Genomic DNA, 6,474 nt, shown 5'->3' on the forward strand with positions numbered 1-6,474 from the left:
TCAACTCAGAATTCAATTATGAGCCGACAGGACTCAGGGGCAGCCGGAGAGAGACGGTGTGTCTATGTGTTCTGTTCACACACACATCCTGCCCGCCTGCAACACCTCGGATCTCCTGTCACCTCCCACAACATGCTCTACTGGAACAAGATCCATCTATCCCTCACTGCTGACACAACACAGAACCAGAACAAGGACAGGATCTCACAAAGAGAACCCACCAAAACATCCAAAACATCTGCTCCAGAAAACATGACAGTAAAACAGATCAATGCTGGGACTCAAACCAAACTAATCAATAGAATAGAACAGAACAGAACAGAACAGAACAGAACAGAACAGAACAGAACAGAACAGAACAGAACAGAACAGAACAGAATAGAACAGAACAGAACAGAACAGAACAGAACAGAATAGAACAGAATAGAACAGAATAGATACTTGTCTCACATTAAGCGTTTGTAGTTGATGCAGCTGTAATTGTTCCGTATGTTTCAACAGCTACAGCAGTTTAGTCCATTTAAGCAGTTATAGAACAACAGCTGGGCACATCAAACAGCTGATTGATGATGTGTTCATGGTCCAGATATGTGAGCTGCTAACTTGTATTGCAGTCTGGGGGGAAATGTGAAGCAGGAGGAAGAACAGAAAATGTCCTTGGTCTCTCAGAGTCCAGCCTCCACATCGAGCCGGACGGAACCAGTCTGGTGTTTTTTGAGAGCTCCTGCTGAAAACTAAACAGAGTTTGTGTTTGTGTTCCTGCAGCTCTCTGCTCGGCGCCGGAGACGCCCGGCAGCAGACCGACACGCCGAGATGTGATTGGCTCCGGGCTGACGACGACGACGACGACGACGCCGGGGTAAAACCAGGAGACGGCCAGCGGTGACAAAGCAGGACATCACACGGCTGAATACTGAATACACAGAGCTGCAGGCCAGGCCGCCTGTACTGTACCAGGGTGTGTGAGCGTGTGTGTGTGGGGGTGTGTGTGTGTGTGTGTCCAGTGAGGATTTCTGTCTTTTTCAGTGCAAGTCGAATGCTAACAACAACACACAATAAAGTATATACACTGAATACGCACACAGTAAAGAGGCACAAAGACAACGTGTATGCAGCAACGCAAACACACACATTCACACGCACACACATTCACACACAAACAATAAACACAAACAATAAACACAATGCACACACAAACAAAACAATCCTCTCTGGGGCCAGTGTTTGTTGTATGTTTTGTTTCTGTGTGTGCGTGTGTGTGTGTGTGTGTGTGTGTGTGTGTGTGTGTGTGTGTGTGTGTGTGTGTGTGTGTGTCTGTGTGTGTGTGTGTGTGTGTGTGTGTGTGTTCTCCCGTGGTCGTGCTCCAGCCATGGACTGACTGACAGAAGTGACGGGGAGATGCTGCAGATCTATGCAGAGAGCAGCAGAAGGAGGAGGACGAGCCAGAGCGTCTGAAACAAAGCAGCCGTCTGTGTCGGCGCTGCCAGCCGCTCTGCGCACATCCACACACACACACACACACACACACAACAATCACTCTACACACACACAACTGTAGTGTTATGACAGCGAGGGTGACATGATACAAACGAGGACTCTCACAATCGGTTAGTTTGCAAATCGATTCTTCGGCTGATCATTTGGAATCGATTGATCGACTCGTCTGTATTTGTACGCGTCTGTTGTTTCAGGAGAAATGAAAAGAAGAAAATAGTAGAAGAAGAATTTGGCCAATTGGATATGGATCTGATATGGACCAGGAAATGGTGCAGTGTCACTTTAAGACACAATGAGGTGTCATGACCTACAGTACAGTGATGAAGATGATGAAGATGATGATGATAATAATGATGATGACGAAGATCTAGATGATGATGATGAAGATGATGATGACGATGAGGAAGATGATGAAGATGAAAATGATGATGAAGATGATGTTGAGGAAGAGGAAGATGATGATGATGATGAAGTAGAAGAAGAGTGTGAGGAAGATGGCAGAAGTCATCCTACTGACATGTCCGACCTGTGCCGTCTCTGCCTTTGTCACTTTACTGAATAATCGATTGCGTATAACTTTAATTATTTCCTTTAATAGAGCAGTCGATCCTGAATGATTGACGGTGACAGCTCTGATGTAAACATGCTGAGGGAGCACCGCTGTGTGAGTCTGTATCTGCAGACTGGAACACACTCACACACACATTAGGTTCACTCAGCTGTGACGTCCAAATCATCACTGGGATAGATTCAATTCTATTATTGATCATCAGGAGGATGATAGCAGTCTGTAACAAGGTGCTGTTGCTGATGTGGGCACCATAAGTGGATACAACACAAACAGAACTGAACTGTGTGTGTGTATGTGTGTGTGTGCTCGGCTACATACTGGATCTGTGTGTGTGTGTGTGCTTTGTCTATGTTTGAGTGACGTGACGTAAGACCTAAGAAGCTTAAGTGATCACTGTGAACTGTGCAGCTCTGCCGTTAAGCCTGTTTGTGACCCGTGTGAGGTGTGTGAGGTGTGTGAGGTGTGTGAGGGGTGTGAGAAGTGTCTTCATGTGGTAAAAGCATGCATAAAGCAGGCAGAGAGACTTTGCTTTGGCAGCTCCGGCCTGAGTTTGTCGGTCATGAACAGCCTGCTGCAGCGTCTCCACACAGACTTCAGACCCAAAACCATCCGACCGTGATGCAAAGGAGAACGGCACGGCGGTGATGTTAATATGTCATCATAACAGACAGATGATAAGCCAGCCAGCATATTGATTTATTCATTAGACTGACTCTTCATACTGCATGTTACCATCATCAAAGCCTCGGATAGAGCGTGTGTGCACGTGTGTGTGTGTGTGTGTGTGTGTGTGTGTGTGTGCGCGCGCATGTGTGTGTGTGTCGGTAGACTGGCTCGCTTTCATCCAGTGTGAGCGAAGATGAAATCAACAGAGAGAAAATTAAACCAAGAATCAGTCGACATCTTTTCAAACTGAGGACATGGAAATCCTGAAGGTCATCAAACTGAAAGATCTGTTTGTTCTGTTTTCCTACTGAGCTGAGCGCTGAGATGTTAGAGAACCCAGCTGATGCTCTCTCTCTCTCTCTCTCTCTCTCTGTTTCTCCCTCTTACTCTCTCTACCTGTTTCTCTCTGTCTCTCTCTTCATCTCTCTCCTTCCCTCTCTCTCCTTCCTTCCTTCTCTCTCTCTGTTTCTCCCTCTCTCTCTCTTTCTGTTTCTCTCTCTCTCTTCATCTCTCTCCTTCCCTCTCTCTCACTCTCTCTCCCTCTTTCTAGCTCTCTCTCTCTGTTTCTCCCTCTCTCTCTCTTTCTGTTTCTCTCTCTCTCTTCATCTCTCTCCTTCCCTCTCTCTCACTCTCTCTCCCTCTCTCTAGCCCTCTCTCCCTGTTTCTCTCTCTCTTCATCTCTCTCTCTCTCTGTTTCTCCCTCTTACTCTCTCTACCTGTTTCTCTCTGTCTCTCTCTTCATCTCTCTCCTTCCCTCTCTCTCCTTCCTTCCTTCTCTCTCTCTCTCTGTTTCTCCCTCTCTCTCTCTCTTTCTGTTTCTCTCTCTCTCTTCATCTCTCTCCTTTCCTCTCTCTCACTCTCTCTCCCTCTTTCTAGCTCTCTCTCTCTGTTTCTCTCTCTCTCGCTCTCTCTCTCTCTCCCTTCACCAGTGTTTCATCACCAACACTGTCTGGCCAAACTCTTACATTAACTATAAACATTCACATTGAACTTTCTTCACTTCCTGCTGAAACAATCTGCCTGATCAGTTCAGCCCCGCATCAATCCAATAATCAAACAATATCTTCTTCATTTCAGAGTTTAACCAGGTGGAAGCAGCAGCTCGGCTCTGCGTGTGACGTCACTGTAAACACCAAACTCTGAGAGCAAATTAAAGACGTCACCTTGAGCTCTGACACCTCAGGAGTCTATGTTTAACAGTTACACATGTAAATGATCAATTAACAGTTCATCCTAAAGAGTATGTGCTGGAAACAATGGATCATTCAGTCGTCTTAATGAATGTAAACATTTCTTTAAAGCTCATCACCTCTCTGACTCCGTTTTCTCGATTGATTATTTTAATTTTATGGTAACACACACACACACACACACACACACACACACACACACACACACACACACACACACTGATAGGGACGTTTATTGTGTTAACTTGTGTGAGTTGTGCAGCTTTCACCATCATAACATCCTCGACATTGCAAACAACAATAACCGATTATTGGGATCGATCGTCTATTGATCCGCACTGATGTCATGATCAGCTGACACGGACGGTCACCTCGACACAGACGGAATTTACTTCGCTGCCGCAGGAGACGGCATCGATCAACCAATCAACCAACCAATCAATCAATCAATCAATCAATCAGCGTGATGTCATTCCCTCCACAGAGCAGGAGCAGCCGGAGCTCCCCTCACCTGCGGAGCTGTTACCGCAGTATCTGACCTCAGCGCCGGACACGAGCGGGTTCTTACCGGGACCCGGGAAAGCGGATCCGGTCATGATGACAACAACGTGACTGTGACATGACGACATGACAACATGACAACATGACAACCGAGGACACACGCGGGATGAAGCCGCGGGAGGAGACAGATGTGAGCGGAGTCGAGGCTCATTTACACGCCGACTCGTGTTTATACGAGGTGGACGTGAAGCCCACACGGGGGATAAACGTGATGTCTTACCGGGAGGACGCCGGTTCGGCTCCGCTGTCCGCTTTGCTCCGGTTATTCCGTCTTCTCGTCTCTGTTTTCACTCACACGCACTCTGCGGCTCCAGGGAGACGGAAGGGAGAAGCGGCGTGACGATCCGACTGAGCGCGAGCCTGAACTGCGCGAGCTGCCGACAGCTGGAGAGGAGGGGGGGAGAGAGAGAGAGAGAGAGAGAAGGGAGGGAGAGGGGGGAGGGGAGGGGGAGAGAGAGGAGGGGGGAGAGCGAGAGGGGGAGAGAGAGAGGGGAGCGAGAGGGGGAGGGAGGAGGGGGGGAGAGAGAGAGAGAGGGGAGAGGGGGAGGGGGAGAGAGAGATAGATAGAGGGGGGCAGCAGTGCAGGGACCTGTTGCTCATCAGTCAGTTCACCTTCAGATGGTTTCAGTCTCTTCCTGTGTAAACTCCATGAAATGAAGTGAGAGTAAAGAGAGAGGAGAGCTTTGATCCTCAGGCTGAACATCTGAACAATCAGCTGGAGGTCAAACTGAAGAGAACTACAGATGTCTCAATGCAAACGACCTGAGTGGCTCATGTGTGTGTCTGAATGTTTACATGTGATTAAGCAGAAACACACGTGTACATGTGTGTGTACATGTGTGTGTACATGTGTGTGTACATGTGTGTGTACATGTGAGGATGTGGAGCGGCCCTGGGATGAGAACACTCTGGAAATTTTCATTCTTAAAAGAAAGAGATAAGAAATGTATGGAGTCTAGGGACAAATTGAGATGTTACAAGAGATACACACACACACACACACACACACACACACACACACACCACCCCAACATGTGGCCTCATATGTTCAGTTGAGGAAAGAATAGCCTGATTGTCTTTTCCTACCTGATAAGTAAACAACCTGATCCTGATCCTGATCCTGGACATGAAAGTCATTATTAACTCAAATCAGATGTTGGTTTGTGTTGATCAGAGGTCGTGACCTCTCTGCTCGGCCTTCATAACAATGGAACTATTTCAGATCATGAGACTTCTGCAGGTTTCAAGCGACTTTGATAGACATGAAAAGTCGATGACTTGAAGCCGAATCTGTTAGAAGAGTTAAGATATGAAGATGAAGGAGACTATACTGATGATGTCATCATGGAGAGAAAAGGAACGCACTCTCTCTCCCTTCATCTCCTCTCCTTTTCCCTCCCCTCCCCTCCCCTCCCCTCCTCTCCTCTCCTCCCCTCCTCCCCTCTTCTCCTCTCCCCTCGTCTCCTCTCCTCCTCTCCTCTCCCCTCTCCTCTCCCCCTCCTCCCCTCCCCTCCCCTCCTCTCCTCTCCTCTAATCCACAGTCACGAATGTGAAACATAATTTATTCACGCACATGGAAAGGAAAAGATTATTCTCTCTCTCCTTCTCTCCGTCTCTCCTCCATACTTCCCTTTTCTGTCCTCATCTTATCTCCTCCACCTCTCTCTGTCTCTCCCTCCCTCTCTCCCTCTCTCCTCCTTCCTCCTGATCCCTCCTTCCCTCCCTCCAGGTCATGTAGGGTGAGTGAGCAGCCCATTAACTCCCTGCTGGCTCCTGTCTCTCTGCTGTCAGCCCAGGCTCCTGTCTCACTGCTGCCAGCCCAGGCTCCTGTCTCACTGCCTTGACCAGGCTCCTGTCTCACTGCCTTTGATGCGTTCATGCTCTGCTGGGACATTAAGGAGCTGCAGCAAACAGAGTTATGGACTCTGGAGCGACATTTACCATCCAGTGTCACATCTTTGTCTTCGGCTCGGCGTCACTTAGTCTCGC

This window comes from Genypterus blacodes, unplaced genomic scaffold (assembly GCF_046128005.1).
Source record: "Genypterus blacodes isolate CSIRO-AG114 ecotype Tasmania unplaced genomic scaffold, CSIRO-AGI_Gbla_v1 ptg000032l_1, whole genome shotgun sequence".
In the NCBI taxonomy this organism is placed as follows: Eukaryota; Metazoa; Chordata; class Actinopteri; order Ophidiiformes; family Ophidiidae; genus Genypterus; species Genypterus blacodes.